Below are 24,562 nucleotides of genomic sequence, written 5' to 3'. Positions count from 1 at the left end.
TCCAGGGGCCATATTGAGGGGAATAGTAGGCTTGATCTATTTAATGTGTATGCTAGAGGTGCTCCGGGGGATAACACCTCTGCAACCATAATGAGCTTAGATTCTGCTTTAGCTAACTGCCCTCCTGCAGCTAAAATTATTGTGGGTGGGGATTTCAATTGTACGTTTGAACCCCTCCTTGGAGATGATCCCCTAGGCACTGAGGAAGAAGACTGTAAATGGTCTATCCCACTTTTGTTAGTACCACCCATTCGAAAATGGTCTGCAAGGGCAATCCAAATGAATGCCCTCACCAGGGAACACAAACTAAGAGCTCTTAATGGCAGGACCTTGTCTGACAAGACAGGTGCAATGACTTTTAATAGGCTTATGGGCCCGTCCAGAATAGATTACATCTTAATGGACGTTAGTATGTGGTCTGACCTTATCGATATGGAGGTGGTACCTACTCTGGATAGTGACCATAATCCTCTATGCAGTAAGTTTAAATGGGGGAAATGTAAAGAGAGGGGGGCGAGAGCGCTAATGAAAATAACTAAGGAGATTATCCCTTATAATAATCGAAGATTGAAATGGGATAAGGCTCATTTAAATGTAGACCAATTAGGGATTATTAAATCCTCCGTTGAAGATCTGTATCGAGACTTGGAGGTAAGGGAACGGGAGGATGGTAGTGCCCCGAACCCTACCTTCAGCCTTGATTCTGTTTATAAAGCAACGATAGACCAAGTGAGTCATTATTTTATTTCTAAAGGGAAAAGTTGTAGACTGAACAACACACCGCCCTCTCTAGCAACCCGTGGTATTCGGGCCCAATGTAAGGGGAAAAGGAAAAATTTGACAGCTGCCCTACTCTCAAAGAATCCAGTACTAGTTAGAGCGGCTAGGAAGGATTATTTGAGAGTAATAGCACTGGCCAAACGTGATTGGGAGGAAGAGCACTGGAAGGATATAACAGATGCTGTGAGCAAGAGGGATACGATGTTATTTTGGGACCTAATTAACAGAGCTAGACAGGGGAAATCCCAGCTTCTAGCAGCCCATATAACTAGCCAACAATGGTTTAATCACTTCTCAGCTCTATATGGTGGCAGTGAAGATACAACCTGTCCCATGGTAGTTAGTGGTGGGGGAGGGGAACCCCTCGGGGAGATTGAGTGTCCATTTACGGCCTCTGAAGTAGCAGTGGCTATTAGACACTTGACCCCAAAGAAGGCGGCAGGCCCGGATGGGATCCCAGGGGACCTCTTGATTGCAGAACCCTTGGCCTGGGCCAATCTTATTGCTACTATAATGAATTTGATAGTAAGGGGCCACCCCGTGCCAGACTCTTGGAAGGGCGCTGAGGTGGTCACTGTGTATAAGAAGGGGGCAAGAGATGACCCTGCCAACTACAGACCCATCAGTCTGATAGACATAATCCAGAAAGTGGTTGGCAGGGTCATCATCTCAAGGGTGGGCGATTGGATGGAGGAGGAAAGTATTCTCTCTCATCTCCAGGCCGGATTTCGCCGGAAGGTGGGCACGATGGACCAGGTCTTTCGCTTTTTTGGCATCTATTGGAAGGCAGTTACCATCAAAAAGGGCAGCCTTTATATGGCCTTCATAGATCTCTGGACGGCTTTTGACCTGGTCCCTCGTGCTAAACTGTGGGAGATCCTGGAAAGTATGGGCGTCCCCGGTACACTCTTGAGTCTAATTGTAAGGCTCCATGAGGGGACTTATTCGAGGATCAGATGGGGTGACCAGGGTCAGCTGACAGATAGGGTACCCGTGAGGAGTGGAGTCCGTCAGGGATGTGTCATGGCTCCGACCCTCTTCTCCTTGTTTGTGAATGGAGTGGTGGACCACCTAAGAGGAGAAGAGACGGATGCTCCATCCCTGGCGGAGATCCAGACCCTACTCTTCGCCGATGACACCTTACTGATAGCCAAATCCCCGATAGGCCTGCAAAAACTCTTGCACCGATTTAGTTCATTTTGTATAGATAGAGGCCTAACCATCAATACCATGAAAACCAAATTGATGGCCTTTTCGCCCTCCAAAAAATTTAAAAACAACTTTCTGCCTAATGGGGCCCCCTTGGAGTTGGTTGACGCATTCGACTATTTAGGGGTCCGGATAAATAGCCGAATGAATTGGAAGGATCACCTGGCTAAAATGTTACTGGGCCACAAAAGAGTATCTGGGGTGACCCTGCGGGAGTATCGGGAATCAATTAGCAAACCTGTGACACCGGTTATGGCCATTTATGAGGGTCAGATACTCCCGGCTGCATTATACGGCTCCGAATTATGGGGGTTCGAAAATGTTACTGAGTTAACCTTAGCAGAAAATAAGTTTCTGAGAGATGTGGTGGCCCTCCCCGTTTCCACCCCGCTGATCCCCCTGCGGCTAGATCTTGGTAGACGAGCCCTAAAGGACCTAGTGAGGCTGCGCCCACTGCTCTTCTGGGTTCGTTTAAGAAGGACTAAGGAGCTGGCCAAATATGCTGAAGGGTTGGATGACCTAATCTCGCTTGATATCGGCAACAAAATTGGATGGCTGAATAACGTGAGGCATTTAGTCTTACAATTGGGTCTGAGAGATGTATGGGAGACTCAAACTCCCCCGCCCAAATTAGTGATCAAGAAGCTATATTGGGATTGGGTGCAGGCCGAGGCAACACGCAGCATGGCTGCGGGTTCACTCACGGAGCGCTTTCTTGAGTTCAAGTGGGCTAGAAAACTGGAACCCTTTTTTGACCTTATAACCAAGCCGCTAGATAGAGCCCTATATTTAAAACTAAGGTACGGGACCCTCCCGGTGCATGAATTCACTACAAGGTGGTCTAACTATGGTGGCCCATCGCGATCATGCCCGGGTTGTGCGGCTCCTAAGGAGTCTGTGGCCCACTTATTTTTTGCCTGCCCCGCTTATAAAGTGGCACGGAACATCTGGCTGAAACCAGTTTGCAGGGGCTTGAGGCTGAGGTGTCACAGATCGGCATTACGAGTACTCTCTTCGGACTCATCATCTACCACCCTGATCTGCGGGGTGGCAACATTTCTGAGCAGTGCCTGGCTTATACGTTCAAGAATTCTGAAAATGAACTCTAGGCTACCAATTGATCAGATTGGTGATAACTGAAGGCCATCTATCTAAAGGAATTGTTGAGAATCCTTGCTCGTGGCCTATATCAATTGTATTGTCTTGTGCTGTGTTTATATTTTAACCATGGTTTTTCTCTTGATGATAGTCATTATTTTTTTAACTTGATGAAATGTATCTTTTAAAAGTGTATAATGTAATCTTTTATGGTGAGCAAATTTTACCGAATAAAGATATTCAATTCTATTCTATTATTATTATTATAAGGTTGACTTACAACCACCACCATAAGGGATTGTTTGGACTGATACAAGGTGCCCACAGAATTGTGGACATCATATACCAGGCCAACTTCTCACAGGGCGTGGGCCGCGGGAGCAGCCTCGGGAACGAGCTTCCTCTGGAGAGGGAGAGAAGCGACGAGAAGAAGCTGGGCCGGACAGCCGTGCGGCCAACAACTTCATACAGCGTTCCCTTAGGGACTACGGCTTCATTTGTTGACAGTCACCGCATTGTTTGGAATCATAGTGCACACCAAGGCACCACATGCAAATAAGGTGCGGGTCAGTGCCAGACATCTGGCACGCACAGGCCTCACAGGCTTTTAACCCGGAGGGCATTGCACACTGTTCCGGTACGACACCAACGGTGCAGAGAGGGCCCAAAACACAGTTAGGAACTGCTGGTTTCCAGGATCCGCGTTGTGACGCAGAAAAGAAGAAAATTGATGTCGGAGCGCTGGGGCAGGGCATATATGGCTCCGCTGACGTCACGTCCATGGACGACGTCAGGGCGGCGCCGCCCCCCGGCGCACAGAGGTGCTGCTGCGCAAGATTTTCCAGACCAGTCTGACGCCTGGGAATATTCTAAGTTAAGGAATCTGCAGCTAGAAGTCTCTATCAGATGAATACTCTCCAGACGTAGAAGTCCCGTTAACATACCAAGAGCATATTAATTAGTTTAAATGAGCCATCCCCCACACCACAACAAATGAGGCTCGGTCCGCTTAACAGAGAAGGAGCGACCTGGCTGGTCCTAGCTGCTTACACACCGCATCCAGAGATTGATACATTGTCGGCAACAGAATCACATGCACTTTACAGAGATATAGTAAAAGTATACAGAAACCTTACACAGTTCGTAATGCGAACACTTACAATTCAACCTGCGTGGATTGCTCAAGCTGGTCAACCTCAATTGACTACAACAAATATCAGCCGACAAACGCTGAACGCGATTATGCGAAGAATGCCCACCAAGCGGGAGCAGATGCCGTTCTGGATAGCACTGAAAATAGCCCAGCTTGAAGCAGTATTTCCCCATATGGGCCCGCAAGAGAAACACAGAATACTAACAATTTGCTTGCCAATGGGGATAGCTCCCCCGATAAGAGGATTGTATCACTTGGGGTACAGTTTTGGCTGCGGTTTATACCATGAGCTCTGGTACCCCCTAAATAGCAGTTTTACTAGATGTACTGTAACAAATACAGAATGAGTACAGGGCAGAACCTACCCTGGACTTGGGGATGAAACCGATGGGCAATTTTGCCCAGGTATCAGCAATTACGTTAGGTATCATAAAAGGGGAGGCAGAAGCGGTGGCCATATGCCAACGCCTGAGGGAATTCACTTCTTTGCAACAGAAGCTAGAACTACCAAAGATTATCGAAAAAAACTATGCTTCGCTGGGTAGAGAACTTGGGAGCCAGACCTGTGAAACCTCAAGTGGCGGGTAATTCTGAAAAGAATAACTTGAAGCAAGCACCAAATTCTTCTAAAAAGAAATGGGATAACTAACAATACAAAAATCATTAGCAGAATACATCACAATAGGAGGGTGGGTCTCCTCAACAGGAACCCTCTGAAAAAAGATACAATCTAAGAAACCGTGATAATATCATTGACCGGGCAGGTATCAGTATACTGATATACGTTCCTCTCGTTCCTTTCAGAGTTCATCAAAAGACTCAGAGAGGAAAGGACAGTCAGAACATAGATCAGAAGAGCAAGTCAAGCTGAAAAAAGAGATCGAATTTCAGACTACATTATCAAACAAGAAGATAAACTCAAAACTAAACCTCAATTCAAAAAGAAGGTAGCTGGTTGCCCAGGCATGAGGAGGCTGCTTTTGAACGGGGAATAAGCTTTGATGATGCTAGACAGCAGATGAAACAATAGCTCACCTGATGGAATTGCTGGGGACAGCAGCATTGAATGAACATATCATGGTGGAGACACCGGATACAAGGGTAAGTGTCCTACATCGTTTATACAAAATTACACTCCAAATGAAGGGGGGACATACCCAGGAAAGTGAAAGGTCTATTTTGTGAGAACCTGACATATGGATACAACATCCTTTGGCTGAAAGAGATTGGCCACCTGAGTTTGCTATGGAGTGCCCAGGGAAGATGTAATTTTACCAGCTTTCTCCGACCTTCTCCCAGTCACTTAAAAATTCGCACGTGCAGGAGTGGGCGATAGCGCTAGCTCCCGCACTTTACCGCAATCATGTTGGGTGGGATGCTGAGTCACCTCACCGTGAAATCCCATTAAACGCTACTCTTACTCCACAGAGGCAGTACCCAATGAAATATGACGCAAAGAGAATAGTCAGGGAGATATTAGACCAACCTGAGTACCAAGGTGTGATTGAAAACTGCACCTGTTTCATGAATAATCCTTTGTTTCCCGAATTGAAACTACAATTCATACAGTTTCATTTTAGACTGCAGGCATTTGAACACATGCACATGAACATTTGCAGTACAAAATGCACACAGAGCCGCATTAATGAATAACATTGTGCGGAAAAAATACAAAACACTAGATATCTCAAATGGTTTCTTCTGTAAAAATATAGTGCCTAGAAGCAGATATTTGACAGCATTCTCGGCTCTAGGCACTCAACGCCAATTCTATAGACTGCCCCAAAGGTATTAGAATAGCCCCGGGTTGTTCTCAGCAAGAGTAACAATGTTATTTCAAAATTGTGATGAGGAGGCATTGTCGTACGTAGATATTGATCTGACTGACGAGGAGTTATTGGAACAATTGAACAGGGTGAAAAAAATAATTCTGGGGTTCGCCAATGTGGGCTACAAATGTAACTTTGAAAAAAATAAATAATTGCCCACCTTAATCTCCTATTTTTGGGGATATTGTGAGAAAGTGCCATCTTTCTGGAATGGTATGCCCCCACTTTTTGCTGAATTGCTGATGTAGTTTGACTGAGTGTGCCCTGGGCTCCTGCCAACCAGGTGCCCAGGGCCTGTGCTCCTTCCCTAAAAGTGCGTTGAAAGCTAAACCCAATTGGCATCTCTAGCCACAGATAAGCCCCTGGTAAATGGTACCCTAGGTACCCAGGGTACCTGTGACCAAGACCCCTAAGGGCTGCAGCACTCATTGTGCCACCCTTAAGGGCCCTGTACCCTGAGACACACACACACTGCCTTGGCAGGATAAGTGTCTTGGTGCAGAACTAAACAGAGAGTCGACATGGCACACATCCCTGTGTGCCATGCCCACAAACACACTGCCCAGGCATACTTCAGTCACCCCTCTAGCTGAGTGCACTATGCCAGTGGTATGGGGCACAGGTGCATGAGCCCTGTGCCCCTACAGTACTCAGGGCCATTCCTGGGCACTGTAAGCGCAGTGATGCCATTAAGAGTATATGGTGCTGGGAGGTTGTCATTACGAAGTCTACAGCACCATAATGGCTACACTGTAGACTGAGAAATTGGATATCAAACTTCTCAGCACATTAAACCCGCACTGATACCAGTGTGGGATTTAATGCCAAATGCACGACAGAAGGCATCTTAGAGATGAAAACTAACCAACTCCCAGTGTTTTGACTGCGTGGCTACCGAGGCTGCAACCACCAGACATGTTTCTGGACCCCCTGGGTCGAGAGCTTGCTGCTCTCAGGGGCCTGAAACAATGCACATATCGGGACGAGGTGCCAAGCCTCCTCCCCCAGTATGGGCAGGGGAAGCTTCAAAAGCATGCAGCCCTTGTGAGCTTCTCCAGGCCACTTGCTGTACTCAGCAACTGGCCCCCACCCGTTCTGACCCCCACTCTGGCGGGAAGACAGGCGGGAAACCCGAAGTGAGGAAAGGGGTGTGCCAGCCTCTGCCAACCCCACCCCTCAGGTGGGAGAGGCGAGGTGAAGCATTAACTCTGGGCTCCCGCCATCTTGAGGATGGGGAGCCAGACAAAATCAAAGATAGTCCCATGCCCCCCTCCCACAGGAGAGGAGCAGGATAGGGGATGTACTCACCCCAGGACAGGGACCCATTGGTCCCTGCCCTTGCCCTACCTGTAACACCACTAAATTTAGTATTTAGGGGCACCCTGAACCTTCCTTCGATCCAGATTTGAAAACAAGAAAGAAGAACAAGAAGAAAGAAGACCTGCTGTGCAGCTGCTATCAAGAGGACGACACCAACTGACTTAGCCCCAGCCCTACCAGCCTGTTGATCCTTGAACCTGCTCCTGCTAAAACCCCGGTGTCTCCTGCGGACAGCAACCTCGAAAACCCCGGAGGACCTGCCTGCCTTGACCATCTAAAAGACTGGGACTCCCATGAGCAGTGGTTCTGCTCAAACAGCAACACCCCTGGTGCCAGCGAGGAATTGCGAATCCAGCACACTCTGCACATGCCGAGCCCGGCCCGTGCCTGAGTGGACAAAGACCACGAAGACGTCCCCCCGGTGATTGTGACCATGAATTCAGTGCCCAAGGACCTTTCTTGACGATCCGGACGACGCCTGCAGCCTCACAACCAGGGATCCCTCCAACCGCGACCAGCAGAGGGTAAGATTCCCTGAAACCAAAAGACACCCCTGCACCCGTCCCCCACGGCCCCCTGTGCCCAACTCCTGGGCGTCTACCTATCCTCCAAGATCCCAACTTACCTCTCGAAGTGGTGGTCGCACCTGCAGAATCTCCGTCCCCGAGCCTGCAGCCTTTGTTCAACCTCCAGCTTTCCCATTGACTAACATTGGGCACCCGAAGGCCCAAAAGCACCCTGCACCCAGACGCCCGAGTGCCGCTGGAAGTGCAGCAACTACCCTATCCTACTTCCCCACTTGCCCTCTGTAAGTGACCAGGAGCTCAGCTCCCACAGCCACGTGGTCTGCCTGCTAGCAGCACCCAACCAAAGGCCCCCTATCCTCCATAGGATAACATTGGGCCTACTCAATCTGCACCCGGCTGCCCCTGTGCCACTGAGGGTGTAACAACTGTACTTACCCGACCCTGGGAGACCCCCGAGTCTACCCCCAGAACCTTAACTCTGCCAGCCGAGTACTTACCCAAAGACCGATAACTTCTAAGTGTTGATTTTCACAACTTTAAAATATTCTTCAAAAATCGTCCAAGTATCAAAAATGAACGTACTCACCTGCAATCAGGAGAGATCACAGTGCTGTATCCTTGAGCCCAGCACTGAACCTGAAAAGTAATTATAACAGTGATTTACTGCGAACTAAATTTTCCTCCACAGGAACCCATTGTCTGGTTTTCACCAGAAATTCTTTTAAGTGTCGATTTTCTAAACTTACAAATATTCCTTAAAAATCGCCTGAGTAACAAAAACGATTCCTTTCAACGGTTTACAGGAAATGCACCAGGGCTGAATCCAGGATCCAGCCCTGAGTAAGAAAAACATTTGTAAAGTGAGTTTATTGCATTTACTAAAAACTACCCATTGGGCTCAATGCTATTTTGTGTTTAACCTTGTGTTGCATATTGTATTGCATTCCAAAGTCAATTGCTATTTAAAAGTATTCAATTGCAACATCTCATTTATGATACATACTGTGGTTCTAAAATAAAACAAATATATATTTGTATATACAAATCAATTGGCCTAGAGTTCAGTTCTTGAGTGTGTGAGACCATTTGCTGACTGAGTGTGTACAACAAATGCTTTACACTGTCCTCGGATGCTGCCTTACTGCTCAACCAAGCTACCACTTTAGAGAGTAAGGTTATATCTAACTTTAGCCTTTGCCCTACCTCTGGGGACTGTGGACTCTCTGCACACTGTACCTTACTTTGGTCCAGTATATACAGAGCCACTTTCCTACATTGGTGGTAGCGGTGGGATACAAACTTGCATTTGTTGGACTACTTGGTTACCATCTGATCAGACGACAGAATTGCCTTTAGAATTCTGAAACTGGTTTTTCCAAAATACTAAAAGTTTTGTCTGGGCTTTGATTAAAGTCCCGTTAGAATTTTAGAAAAATAAAAGTCACTGTAGTCAAGGGTAGCGGGTTAGAACTGTCAGGTTAGAACGTCACAAAAGAACCCAGCTACTAGTGAAGGTAACAACATGCAGGATCTGGTGGAGGAGCTTGACCTCACACCTTACTTACACTTGTCTTTCAAGGAATTGAGGTCCTTATGCAAACTGAAAGATATCCAAATGGGCCTGCATCCAACCAAACAAGGGCTCCAGGAGATAGAAGCCTGTTGGAGCAATCAGAGCTCACGCCAGAAAGTGTATTTTCTCTGTGTGCAAAGCTTCGTTTTTTAAAGATTCAATCCCTCTGCAATTTGACTGATAAATTGTATTTTATTGCTTGCTGAAACCTCGTTTTTAAAAATATATTTCGTTTTTGCAATTTGACTGCTAAATTGTTTAAACAGTGCTCTGTGACCCTTACCTGCTACCCTATCCCTGTTTCTGCCGCGGGAAATCCCGTTTGCGCGGAGGGAGAACCGGGTTGCTGAAATCTACAAACACCCACACATTGCCGCCATCTTAGGTGTGGGGGAGTGCAGGGACGCGGTCTAGCGCTCACAAGCACCACCCTGACACGAGCCTACTTTGGCAAGCACCACACCAGGCTCATCAGTAGATAGAAGTCTGTTGGAGCGATCAGAGCTCACGCCAGAAAGTGTATTTTCTCTGTGTGCAAAGCTTCGTTTTTTAAAGATTCAATCCCTCTGCAATTTGATTGATAAATTGTATTTTATTGCTTGCTGAAACCTCGTTTTTAAAAATATATTTCGTTTTTGCAATTTGACTGCTAAATTGTTTAAACAGTGCTCTGTGACCCTTACCTGCTACCCTATCCCTGTTTCTGCCGCGGGAAGTCCCGTTTGTGCGGAGGGAGAACCGGGTTGCTGAAATCTACAAACACCCACACATCGCCGCCATCTTAGGTGTGGGGGAGTGCAGGGACGCGGTCTAGCGCTCACAAGCACCACCCTGACACGAGCCTACTTAGGCAAGCACCACACCAGGCTCATCAGTAGATAGAAGCCTGTTGGAGCAATCAGAGCTCACGCCAGAAAGTGTATTTTCTCTGTGTGCAAAGCTTCGTTTTTTAAAGATTCAATCCCTCTGCAATTTGACTGATAAATTGTATTTTATTGCTTGCTGAAACCTCGTTTTAAAAATATATTTCGTTTTTGCAATTTGACTGCTAAATTGTTTAAACAGTGCTCTGTGACCCTTACCTCCTACCCTATCCCTGTTTCTGCCGCGGGAAGTCCCGTTTGTGCGGAGGGAGAACCGGGTTGCTGAAATCTACAAACACCCACACATCGCCGCCATCTTAGGTGTGGGGGAGTGCAGGGACGCGGTCTAGCGCTCACAAGCACCACCCTGACACGAGCCTACTTAGGCAAGCACCACACCAGGCTCATCAGTAGATAGAAGCCTGTTGGAGGAATCAGAGCTCACGCCAGAAAGTGTATTTTCTCTGTGTGCAAAGCTTCGTTTTTTTAAAGATTCAATCCCTCTGCAATTTGACTGATAAATTGTATTTTATTGCTTGCTGAAACCTCGTTTTTAAAAATATATTTCGTTTTTGCAATTTGACTGCTAAATTGTTTAAACAGTGCTCTGTGACCCTTACCTGCTACCCTATCCCTGTTTCTGCCGCGGGAAGTCCTGTTTGTGCGGAGGGAGAACCGGGTTGCTGAAATCTACAAACACCCACACATCACATTGTAGGTGTGGGGGAGTGCAGGGACGCGGTCTAGCGCTCACAAGCACTACCCTGACACGAGCCTACTTAGCCAAATGCTCTCCCGGCAGCGCAGCGGGCGCGCGGGAAACGCGCCGAAGTTGCGCCAAAGTCAAGCCAGTCTGCGCCCGTCCGCGCCCGTCCGCGCCGGGCCAGCGCCTTGCGCCATGACCCCTGCCCAATCCTCGCCCCTTCGCTACTCAGCCAAAGAGCTATGTCTGCTTAATCGTCCTAGTTGTAAAAATCCGGTCAGAGCTAACTGTTCAGACTTCCTCACAGTCCCTACATGCCTGACCTGTGGCTATCGACCTACCATCTGAGTCTGGAAGCCTCTCCTGTTGTCAGGAGAAGGACTCTAAAATGCATTCTATTGAATATTAGATCCATGCCAAAACATAAATGCGAAATTGAGGCATTTATAACCGATCACGATACAGATGTAATGTTCCTTACTGAGACCTGGTCATCTGAGGCCTCTGGTCCAGATTGGAACATAGCAGTTCCGGAGGGATATTTTGTAGAGTACCTTAACCGACCTAGAAGAACAGGCGGGGGCATTGGTATCATCTACAAGTCCCATCTAAAAATATATTGCCTACCAGAGTTAAATATGGAGGCTGAAGCCTTGAACTTCAAAATCAAATGCAATAACCGTCTGATTTTCGTTGGCCTGCTGCTCTACAGACCCCCCAGGGCCAAAAGCTCCCTTCATCACTGCTCTCCATACATATCTGGAATCCACCACGGACTCCGCCACTTTTACAATTCTAGGAGATTTTAATTTTCACCTCAAAGCTACTAATGATTCTGATTCCGCAACTCTCATTGACAACCTGCTTAGTTTTGATATGACCCAACTAGTGTGTAAGCCCACCCACATTGCAGGACATACTCTTGACGGCATCTTCACCAACAACAATAATTTAAAATGTTCTTCCACTTTCCCTGTCCCATGGTCTGATCACAGGGCTGTCTTCTTTAATCTAAAATTTAATGACTCTGCAAGACACAGAAGACGCTTCCTGCCCCCGACAAGCAAGCGTTCATGGAAACACTTAGACTCGAATCTGCTAGCAGTGGCTCTTGCCAACGACCCCCCAACATTTGAGCAATGTAGCATCGACACTGGAGCCTCCAGATTTAACAGATGGATTGCTCAGGCTGCCGATGAGCTAGCTCCTCTGGTGTCCCGAGTGCCTAAGAAACGGTCGGCCACCGCCCAGTGGTATACAGCTGAGCTGAAAGTAATCAAACTCAAATGCCGTAAAGCTGAGCGTATTTGGCGGTCCAACTACTGCGCTCTCAAAAAGGCTGAATACTCCAAAGCTCTGCAGGAGTACAAGGCAGCGATTTTTCAGGCCAAATCCACATTCTACACCACCAGAATCCAAGACGCCCCCAACTCTGCCAGAGAGCTCTTTAAGACTGTTACCCTTCTGGCAAAAACCCCGCGTGACACTATATTTACACCGGACCAGAACTTTGTCGGGAATATCGCTGCTTTTTTCCAGAGCAAAGTACAGGCAGTTTATGACGGTCTTGGCACCGTAGCCACCAACTCCAATACCAGCCTTAACATCTCGGTCACTCCTATCCAGATCCCGGCAGTGGACACTGAGGAATTTTCACCTCCCATTTTCCCTGTCTTTTCTAGGTTCCCTATGCTAAAGGAATCGGAGGTCGGGGACCTTCTCCTACAGATGAAATCAGGATCTCCACTGGATTCTTGCACTCCGCACATTCTGCATTCTATTCCATTAGGTATAACTGGAGTATTGACCTCTCTATTAAACAAGGCTATAGGCTCGAACTCCTTCCCCTCAATCTGGAAGAAGGCCTGTATCCGCCCGATTCTGAAAAAAGACTCACTCAATCCCTCCGAAACTAAAAACTATCGGCCCATCTCCTGTCTGCCTTTACCAGCTAAAATCCTCGAGAAAGCCATGAACTTAGAACTGATGACTTTCCTTACGAAGAATAATCTTCTTGACTCTACACAACATGGATTTCGAGCATGCCATTCAACTGAGTCAGCCCTTATCATGGCAACAGAAGATATCAGGAAGACCATGGACGACGGTGGAAGAACGGCCCTCATATTACTTGATTTAACCGCGGCGTTCGACACCGTCAACCATTCGGTCCTACTGAGTCGTCTGGAAAATCTGGGCATCTCCGATGCCGCTCTAGCCCTCTTAGCATCATTTCTGACAGGCAGAATCCAACAAGTCCACTGGGATGGACTCAAATCAGAGGAATTCACTCTTCCCGGAGGAGTCCCGCAAGGGTCGGCATTATCACCAACCCTGTTCAATCTATATGTCACCCCCTTGGCAAAACTGATAAAATCCCATGGCTTGAGATTAGTGTCTTATGCAGACGACACACAAATCATAGTGTCGGTCTCCGATTCCCTTGAAGCAACCGCAGGCCGCTTCAGGAATTGCCTTCTCAGTGTTAAAAACTGGATGAGCCAAAACTTTCTCAAATTAAATACTGAGAAGACTGAAATCATAGAATTCTGTCAAAAGCCCTCGATATGGAGTCAGCTATGGTGGCCCCCGTAAGCCGGCTGTTGTCCTATCCCAGCCGAGAAGGTCAGAAACCTCGGTTTCTTACTGGACAAAAACCTCTCCTGCACAGCGCAGGTGAACCAAGTCACTTCAGCTTGTTTTCATATGATGAAGGTACTTAGAAAGATCTTGCCCTTCATTCCACCCACCTTAAAAAAGACTGTCATTGCTGCCCTAGTAATGTCTCTGGTTGATTATTGCAACTCTCTCTATCTTGGTACGGGAGAGAAGCAATTGATCAAGCTGCAGGCTATCCAGAACGCGGCCGCCAGGGTTCTTCTGAACCTGCCAAAACGTCACCCCACCTCCCGGGCCATTCGAGAGCTGCACTGGCTGCCAATTAAGCGCAGAGTCCAGTTTAAAGCCCTCTGCTTGGCCCACAAAGCCGTTCACGGAAAAGGATCAGACGATCGGGCCAAACTTCTCCCGCGCTATGTGCCTAACCGAACTCTAAGATCGGCTAATCAAGACCTGGTCTGCATGCCTAGAATCCGGAAAGTGCGTTGGGGTGGAAAATCATTTTCCAATCAGGCCTCAAAACTCTGGAACTCACTGCCTGTCGAACTTCGTTCACAAGCCTCCAAACTGAGATTCAGAAAATCCCTGAAAACATGGCTGTTCTCCCTGCCCTGATCTGTCTCACATCATCTTCTATCCTACAGCGCCAAGACGCCGCGGCATTCGAGCGCTTAATAAAAACTTCAGTCAGTCAGTCAGGAGCTCCTGGCTGAGTATGCTAAAGGACCCCTCTGAACATGGTGATGACCAGTCAGAGGGGGAAAGAGAGGAGGAGGAAAAGGATATTGACCCCCCTCCCATCTCTAGGGAAGAGAGGGCTCCCATACCCTTGACTCCAAGAATCAATCTCTGGGGTCCTAGAGACCACATAGGTGGACCAGGTCCCAGAGAAGACATTGGGAATAGCCCCAATGAAGAGGACAGCTTCTTAGCTAAGCCGGCCAAAAGATTAGACCTAGAGTCCAGATTCCTGGCTCTAAGAAAGGAAAGGAAAGAGATGGGTTTAGCAACCATCAATGGTGGCAGCCATACTAATAATAAGGATAAAGAGCAGTCTTATGATCCTAAAATCCCCAAAGGGATTGTCCCTAAATTTAAGGAAGGTGATGACATCACCAAATGGTTCACATCCTTTGAGAGGGCTTGTGACATGAGAAAGTTGAAGAAACCTCTCTGGGGGGCACTCCTGTGGGAACTGTTCTATGGTAACTATAGAGACAGGCTACTGACCCTCTCTGGGCCAGATGCAGGGTCCTATGACCTCATGAAGAAGACTCTGATTGAGGGCTTTGGACTCACTACTGAGGAGTACAGAATTAGATTCAAGGGGGCTCACAAAACCCAGACCCAGTCCTGGATAGATTATGTAGATTACTCAGTAAAGACACTGGATGGTTGGTTAACTGGACATAATGTGCATGATTTTTCCGGACTATACAATTTGTTTATGAAGGAAAACATCTTAAGTAATTGCACAAATGAAACATTGCATCAGCATTTGGTAGACCTAGGTATAATTTCTCCCCAAGAATTGGGAAAGAAGGCAGACCATTGGGTCAAGATAAGGGCGACAAGGACAGCCACTGGGAGTGACCAGAAGAAGGTGGTTACAAAACCTCCCCAGTGGAAAGGTGGTGAGAATCCCCAAGATAAAAAAGTTCGAGTCTTCTAAAGGGCCCCAAAAACCTGAGCAGGTGGGTAGGTCCCAAACTACTGCCTATGTGCCTCAACCCTATAGGGGGAAGAACTTTGAGCCTTTAAAGGCCTGGTGTAACAACTGTAAGATGTTGGGATACTTCTGTAGATACATCTTGCCCCCACAACAAAGCCCCTAAGGCAACTAGTACAGCTAGGCCTGGGATAGCAAGTCTACAGATGGGATCAACAGTGTGCCCAGAGCAAATCAGGGCGCACACTGAAGCAGTTCTAATTTCAGAAGGGAAAGTTGAGTTTGCCACTGTAGCTGTGTGGCCAACCAACTTAAAGTGTTTGCAATACCCCTGGGTTAATGGAACTAGGATAGAAGCTGGGGGATACAGGTGTCAGTGTTACTATGGTGAGAAATACACTGGTTTCCCCTGAGCAATACTTGATTGGTAAAACTTTTCCAGTCACCAATGCTGACAGTGTTATCACTACTCATCCTATGGCTATGGTGACATTAGGCGGGGTTTACTGGCCTGAAACAGGTAGTGGTCTCTCTGAAATTACCAGCTGGCTGTCTGCTTGGCAATGACCTGGAAACCTCAGCCTGGGCTGAGGTTGAAATGAAAACCCATGAAGCCATGCTGGGTATCCCCGAATTGGTGTGTGTGCAAACAAGAGCACAGAGCAAAAAGAAGGGTGAAAAAGTAGGATTGGATCCTGAAAGTATGGCCCAACCAACCAAGAGAAAAGGTAAGAAGACTGGGGGACCAGCTTCTTAACAGCAAACAACTCAGGACCCCTCTCCTCAGGGACAGGACTTGGAAACTCTAGAGGGAACTGAGCCTATTGAGCTTGAGCCGTACCAGGTTGAACTCTTGGGCCCAGGGGGGACCCATTGGGGAAGAGCTGTACCAGGGTCAGCAAGTCTGTCCCACTCTTGAAAGCCTGAAGCAGCAAGCTGTTTCAGAAGCACAGGGAGATGTCAGTGGTACCCACAGAGCTTATTGGGAAGAGGGATTACTGTATGCTGAGGCAAGAAACCCCACCCCTAGAGCCACCAGGAGGGTGGTAGTGACACAGAAGTACAGGGAGTTCCTCCTAACTTTGGCTCATGACATCCCCCTAGCTGGACATCTGGGGCAAACAAAAACTTGGGAAAGGCTAGTTAGTCACTTCTACTGGCCCAGATGCACCAAAAGGTGAAGGAGTTTGTTAGCTCCTGTGTTACCGGTCAGGCCAGTGGCAAGACAGGTGGCCACCCAAAGGTCCCCGATACCACTGCCAGTGTTGGGGGTTCCCTTTGAAAGGGTAGGTGTGGACATTGTGGGTCCACTTGAACCTCCCACAGCCTCAGGGAACAAATTCATTCTAGTAGTAGTGGATCATGCTACTAGGTATCCTGAAGCAATTCCACTTAGGACTACTACAGAACCTGCAGTAACCAAGGCCCTCCTGGGTGTCTTCACCAGGGTAGGGTTTCCTAAGGAGGTGGCTTCAGAAAGAGGTTCTAACTTCATGTCTGCTTACCTAAAACACATGTGGAAGGAGTGTGGAGTGCAGTGTAAGTTTACTACCCCATACCATTCACAAACCAATGGTCTTGTTGAAAGAAGACATTGAAAGGTATTATCATGGGACTCCCTGAAAAACTCAAGAGGAGATGGGATGTCCGGTTGCCATGCCTGCTTTTCACTTACAGGGAAGTGCCACAGAAAAGAGTAGGGGTTTCCCCCTTTGAACTTCTGTTTGGTCATCCTGTGAGGGGACCACCCTGTCTTGTGAAAGAGGGTTGGGAGAGGCATCTCCAAGAACCCAAGCAAGACATTGTGGACTATGTGCTTGGCCTAAGGTCCAGAATGGCCGAGTACATGGAAAAGGCATCTAAGAATCTTAAGGCCAGCCAGGAGCTTCAGAAGCATTGGTATGACCAAAAAGCTGCACTGGTTGAATTTCAACCTGGGCAACAGGTGTGGGTTTTGGAGCCAGTGACACCAAGGTCTCTCTAAGATAGATGGAGTGGCCCTTACCCCATCCTAGAAAAGAAGAGTGAGGTAACTTACTTAGTTGACCTGGGCACAAGCAGGACACCCAAAAGGGTGATCCATGTGAACCACCTAAAGCTCTACAATGACAGGGCTGACATCACCATGCTGATGATGAACAGGAAGCAGAGAGTGAACCTCTCCCTGATCTCCTCTCCTACAGCCCAAAAGATGGGTCAGTAGATGGAGTTGTCTTTTCAGACACCCTCTCTACCCAACAGCAGACTGACTGCACGCACGTTTTGAAACAGTATGCTAGTCTCTTTTCCCTGACCCCTGATCTGACAAACTGGAGCACCCATGATGTGGGTACTGGTGACAGTTCACCTGTCAAAAACAAAGATCTATTGACAGTCAGACCATGTCAAGGAAACCATCAAGGTTGAAGTCAGCAAGATGCGGGAGTTAGGGGATATTGAACCCTCTGAGAGCCCCAGGGCTAGCCCAGTGTTTGTGGTCCCCAAGCCTCATCCACAGGGTGGAAAGAGAGAAATGAGGTTTTGTGTGGACTATAGAGGGCTTAACTCTGGTCACCCAGACAGATGCTCATCCTATTCCAAGAGCAGATGAATTGATAGACAAATTGGGGGCAGCCAAATATCTCAGTACCTTTGACTTAACTGCAGGGTACTGGCAGATTGGCATGGCCCCAGGAGCAAAAGAGAAAACAGCATTCTCCATACCTAATGGGCACTATTAGTTTACTGTAATGCCTTTTGGGTTAAAGAATGCCCCTGCCACCTTCCAGAGGTTGGTGAATCAAGTCCTGACCGGGTTGGCGTCCTTTAGTGCAGCTTATCTTGATGATATTGCTGTCTTTAGCTCCACCTGGCAGGATCACCTGGTCCACCTTGGGAACGTTTTAAAAGCCCTGCAATCTGCAGGCCTAACTATCAAGGCATCCAAATGCCAGATAGGGCAGGGCACTGTGGTGTACTTGGGGCACCTTGTTGGTGGAGGCCAGGTACAACCCAAGATCCAGGCACTCCTGGACTGGGCAGCTCCAACAACCCAGACCCAAGTCAGGGCATTTCTTGGCTTGACTGGGTACTACAGGAGGTTTGTGAAGGGATATGGGTCCATTGTGACTCCCCTCACAGAACTCACCTCCAAGAAGATGCCCGAGAAAATCAACTGGACTGTTAGTTGGCAAAAGGCTTTTGACACCCTAAAAGAAGTAATGTGATCAGCACCAATTCTAAAAGCACCATGCCAAGCAGATCATAGTGCAGACTGATGCCTCTGAGCTAGGGATAGGAGAGGACAGTCCTATCCCAGACCAATGATGAAGGCCAAGACCAACCTGTTGCTTTTATAAGCAGGAGGCTTCTCCCCAGAGAGCAGCGTTAGAGTGCCGTTGAGAGGGAGGCCTTTGCTGTGGTTTGGTCCCTGAAGAAGTTGAGGCCCTACTTGTTCGGGACTCACTTCCTGGTTCAAATTGACCACAGACCTTTCAGATGGCTAATGCAAATGAAAGGGAAAAATCCAAAACTACTAAAATGGTCCATCTCCCTACAGGGAATGGACTTTGAAGTGGAACACAGACATGGGACTGCCCATGCCAATGCAGATGCACTTACAGGTTCTTCCACTTAGACAATGAAGACTCCCTAGGGCAAGGTTAGTCTCATCACCTTTCATTTGGTTGGGGGGGGGGGGGTTGTGTGAGAAAGTGCCATCTTTCTTGCATGGTATGCCCCACTTTTTGCTGAATTGCTGATGTACTTTGACTGAGTGTGCCCTGGGCTCCTGCCAACCAGGTGCCCAGGGCCTGTGTTCCTTTCCTAAAACTGTGTTGAAAGCTAAACCCAATTGGCATCTCTGACCACAGGTAAGCCCCTGGTAAATGGTACCCTAGGTACCCAGGGCCTTGTGACCAGAGAAGACCACTAAACTTACAAATATTCCTTACAAATCGCCTGGTAACAAAAAGAAGAGTAAGAAAAACATTCGTAAAGTGATTTTATTGCATTTACTAAAAACTACCCATTGAGCTCAATGTTATTTTGTGTTTAAACTTGTGTTGCATATTGCAACAACTGTAACTATTGCATTCCAAAGTCTATTGCTATTTAAAAGTATTCAATTGCAAGATCTCATTCTGAGAAAGTATTTATGATACCTAATGTGGTTCTAAAATAAAACTATATATTTTTATATACAAATCAATTGGCCTAGAGTTCAGTTTTTGAGTGTGTGAGACCATTTGCTGACTGAGTGTGTACAACAAATGCTTTAAATTGTCCTCTGATACTGCCTTACTGCTCGACCAAGCTACCACTTTAGAGAGTAAGGTTATATCTAACTTTAGCCTCTGCCATACCTCTGGGGACTGTGTGCACACTGTGCCTTACTTTGGTCCAGTATATACAGAGCCACTTTCCTACAGATATGAGCTAACAAGTGAAGGGAAAAGCCTGGCAGCTATCTTTATCAGACAAATGTGCGCTGCTCCAACCTCCAAGGACTCTAAAAGCTTTATAATCAATTTTAAGATTCCTTGATTTTGGCAGAACATATATTTTGGATTACGCTGAAAGGGTTAAACCTTTCTACAACCTAATCAGACCTGATTTTTCAGTCCAACATTGGACAGAGTAACACAGAAATTTCCTGTTCAACCAGCTGACATGATAGCTTCTAAACACTTTTACAAACACGTGTAAACAACACTTATTTGATAATGAGTGTAGTCGCTGGCCAATCAGGGTACACTTATATCACCATCAATGAAAGCAAAACGGTACGCATACCATACACATCACATTTGTACACAAATGCTGAAATGAGTTTTCCATCCACGGAAAAAGTACTGACAGCAGTAAAAACTGCTGTAGTGAGAAAGAGCAATAGCACATGGGGAACGCATAATTGTCGTGGTTCCAGTACCAACCATAGAGGCTGTTCCCAAAGAAAGGGCTCCAAACGCAAAAGCATTGTATCCAAGATCGATACAATGGGCTAATTCTCTCACTGCAATAGATGCAGATTACAGATATGATCCTAAACTGAATATACAAGCATTTCTGCAGTGCACACAAGAATATCCTCTCCCGAATTAAATCCGGTGTCTCAATCAGTATGAATGGCTCATTGAGACTAACTGTTTCGCTCAGCCCGCCATAGGAATACAAATACAATACTCTGCGGCTTGCACAATTGTTCAAGGGCGCATGCATGATAACGTTCGGACCTGATAAAATGCACATGAAATCCCTAGGGGGCTGTACCACACAGCTGGCAAAACTAAAAGCCCTGAAACTGGCACTATCAAATACGGATCAGGAATTCTCCACACACATTGTTTGCGATTCGTTTAATTGACTCCAGTCATACAATGAATATCTTAACTCTTGGGGCCAGAATGGGTCTAGAGATTCCAAATGATGCCCAAGAAAACACAAACTGCTTTGGGAACAGGTGGCAAAGCTGAAAGAATGCTTTCCACAGGCTTCTGTAATTTACACATTGAGTCATTAGAGTGTTGGCTTGCACCTTGAAGGGAATTGTTTGACCGATGAAGCCGCCAAGGCAACAGTGCGAACTGCTGCCGTTACTGCAATCACTCGTACAAGCACGAGGATACAAGGACAAATAATTATAGCTGTAAGCTCCATGCGCAACAGTTTAGCCTTGCCAAAACTTTTTCTACACAAGTACTCCTCCAAGTGAGATGCACAAAAATTCCATATGCTCAAATTCCAGGCGTGGGGGATAGAGTAATACCAAACATGGATCGCAGAGTATGATTAATTCTAGCTGCACATGAGGGTCTGGGTTCAGCACACGCAGGTATCGCTGCAACTGCTTTACTACTAAAGCAGCGTTATTGGTGGGCAGGTCTTGTTAAACAAACCAATGGTTTTGTCCTCAAGTGCAACATCTGTCAGCAAAGGAAAGGTTACACCGTCACATGCCCACCTCATACACCACTACTGATATCAGACAGTCCCCTTGCATGTGTCTATTTTGACCACTGCAGCCCCTTACAATCTGACGGGGCTTACAAGAACATCTTGGTGACAGTGGATTCATGCTCTAGATTCCTGTGGGTTTGGCCTCAAGACTCGGCGGACGCAGAACTGTTATAAAGGATTTGCGGGTCTTCATAGGGACATACGCAATTGGCACATTACATTCTGACTGTGGCCCGGAGTTTTTCTCACGGGCCTACAAAGAAGCGATGGAAAGTTTGGGTGTAGCATTGCGGTACTCCTCCCCGTGTCATCCCAAGGGAAATTTGATTGTGGAGAGGAAGAACCGGGACTTAAAGCAATTCTTAACAGCTAGGGTATTAGGCTTGGCTGGCAGTTGGGTTGATCAGCTATATGGGGTCCAAGGGGCACTTAACATGCCAAGAAAATCCCTGGGGCGTCGTACTCTATTTGAAGTCCTTTCGGGATAAGAATGTGGGTACCAGACCTTGATTGTGGCAGCACAGTGGTGAATGAAAAGCAATTTGACATCAGTGATCGTTTGGCTGTTTTACAGGAACTCAATATATTCTGGGCATTACAAAGCAACGTCCAAGTAAAACGTGTTGCCACTGGAGAAGTGAAAGCTTTTCTGGCAACAGCTGCCTGGGTCCCAAAAGTTGGGACCTTGGTCAGAGAAATGATACTGGACAAATAAGAATTTGGACTATCATACAGAGCGCCTGTACCTGTCCTGGTTGTCGAAGGAACAAGAACAGTAATTTTTCGTCCCTTTGCCAGCTGCAAAGACAAGTGATTTGCCTCAATTGATCTGATCAAACCACATTATGTGGCCCATACTCAATGGTAGGCAGTGTGGATTCCTGGGTAGCCAGCGATCTCCTCTCGCTACCACACAGGATGTTCAGATGGAAAGATTAATAACTTTTGAAGACTCCACTTCGAAAAGTGAAGGCGTTACCAACATGGAATGCAACTTGTACCTGTTGAAACTGAGCAACATCAAATTACAAATGACACATAGATCTCAATTTGGCAAAATACCGACGTCTATGAGAATAGTTCTCGAAAGAAGGTATCCACCAGTTCCACAGAACTTGCTGAGCTAACAAAAATAGATCGGACTGAATCTGGTTACTTCATTGATTTTGACAATTTCTCATTGGATCCAAGTGATGCAGAGTTACTGCCACAGGATGTTCCACATAAACGACAAATATGTGGTTTCCAACTATGGCTGGAAAAGACTTACTTTGTTTTTCCCTGGCTACTGCTCTGGATTGCAATTGGTCTACTATTCCGAATCTTTTGGATTGGTATGGTGATTCTTTTTGAGTCTTTTTCTTGCTCCTGAATGGACTTTACCTCCCAGAATGCTCTGCATACATGTGAACTTGGTCATGAAACCATATGCATCATCACACCGTGAACAGAGGGACCTGTCCTTAGTGAATATTACAGCAGTTCCAGTTCCTGAAGGAATAGTTTGGGACAGAGCGTCCTATGATGTGCATGGTCCTACTGAACTTTTGAGAATACCACATTTATTCAAAATTTCTCTGAAAGATATAATCACCTCTAGTACTCTCTCTGATTGGGACACTGAAACTGTCCATACTTTACTGTCTGATTTAGAACAAACTGCTACATTTTCAAATGATGAATTGTATGTTGATACATCTAATTTTGGCGACATGTCCTGGCACCAACACTATGGTCACCATTTTTGCACAAAGCAAGTATCCCACGTTATGTTTCTACTTATATTCAGTATGTTGTTACATTGCTCAACATCACCGAAAGGTAGTTCTACAACATTTGCACTTATTTTTCTCTGTTTAACACTTCAGACCCGGCTTCTTATTACTATAGGCTTGCACCTATATATGCAAAGAAAAATATGCTTACTAACACTAAGCTGATATACTCTGCTTCCTTCATTTCCCCAACTGTATTTACAGGATTTCAACTTTTGGAGGAATGCTATAGACACTAAATCTATCTGGGGGACTAATGATTGGCAGGTTCAGGGAATTGAGGCCCTATTTAGAGCATGCCTCATACTGCATCAAATGATTTTCCTAAATAGAAATGTGCAAGACTTCCTGTCTTGGACGAGCCAAGATCAAGGAATTGAACATACCTCAGATTCTCTCACTTACACACTTTGAGGGTCGGCAAAACTATACACTACACAGTGAGGATACATTAGATGCCATGCTACACAACGGTTCTTACACATCATCAGACCCCAATTGGAAGGATAGTTGGTTTAGCATTTCGATAAAAATAGGTGTCCGTCAAGATTCAGGGGTACCACTGAAGGGTTTAGTATCCATAGGCCTGATCAGCGCTATGTACACTCAGAACACTTGGAGGTGGTGAAATCTTAGTGTTGGGAAGTTACGCCTAGAGTAGCTAAAGACCTCAACACTGTCCCAAGCGAAACACTTATCCCTTCTCTCAGATGACATGGATGTTAGTTTTTTTTTTGTTAGGTCCCCACAAGCCATGCTAAAAGCGGTTCTTGTATGCTATTTACAACGAGCTATGGAAAATCCCTCAACAGGAGGCTGCTGAGAAACTACGTGAAAGAGATAGGGTTAACGTTGAAACAGCTTTGGCCGTGGTCGACAATGGTATGACCACAATACCTTCCAGAATGTATTCACTGGGCAACATTGCATCTTCTGCAATAGATATAATGGAACAGGATTTGTCTATTCTACAACATGGACAGTCATAATTTCGGTCCACTCTATTATTAAGCTAGATTCTACATTCATTGTGTTTTGGCCATGTGCCCTGTTGTTACATCAACAGCACAACTCTGTTCTTTGTAAACAATCGAAAGGAAAGACAGTTGGTTATGGCATGTGGTGATGCAAATTATACCATGTTGCAAATTGAAAAATTGGGCCTATTACCTTTCAGCGTGGCTTAGTCACCTTTCACAGAATGGTTAATCCATGACTATATTACACTGCCAGTCACAGCATTCCAATTTCAATAGTCTCAACTACCATCAGGTAGGCAGATACGAAGCGCAGGGAGAAAGGTACATACACAAGGACTGGGAATTACCGTACAGATTTAAATGCAGGAATGGGGACACTGAAGTTTTTCTCAGCAGTTCAAACTGTAAAAGTGCTTTGAGTGGGTTCTTCGTTTGCAAGGACATTTTGCTTCATGGGCCCTGTAATGCTTCATTTACAAACTTGTCCTGTTACTTGAAGGGTTCCTCAGCTGCCGTGATTCATCCGG

Source organism: Lissotriton helveticus, chromosome 12 (genome assembly GCF_964261635.1).
Source record: "Lissotriton helveticus chromosome 12, aLisHel1.1, whole genome shotgun sequence".
NCBI lineage: Eukaryota > Metazoa > Chordata > Amphibia > Caudata > Salamandridae > Lissotriton > Lissotriton helveticus.
Note: the sequence above shows the minus strand (reverse complement) of the source record.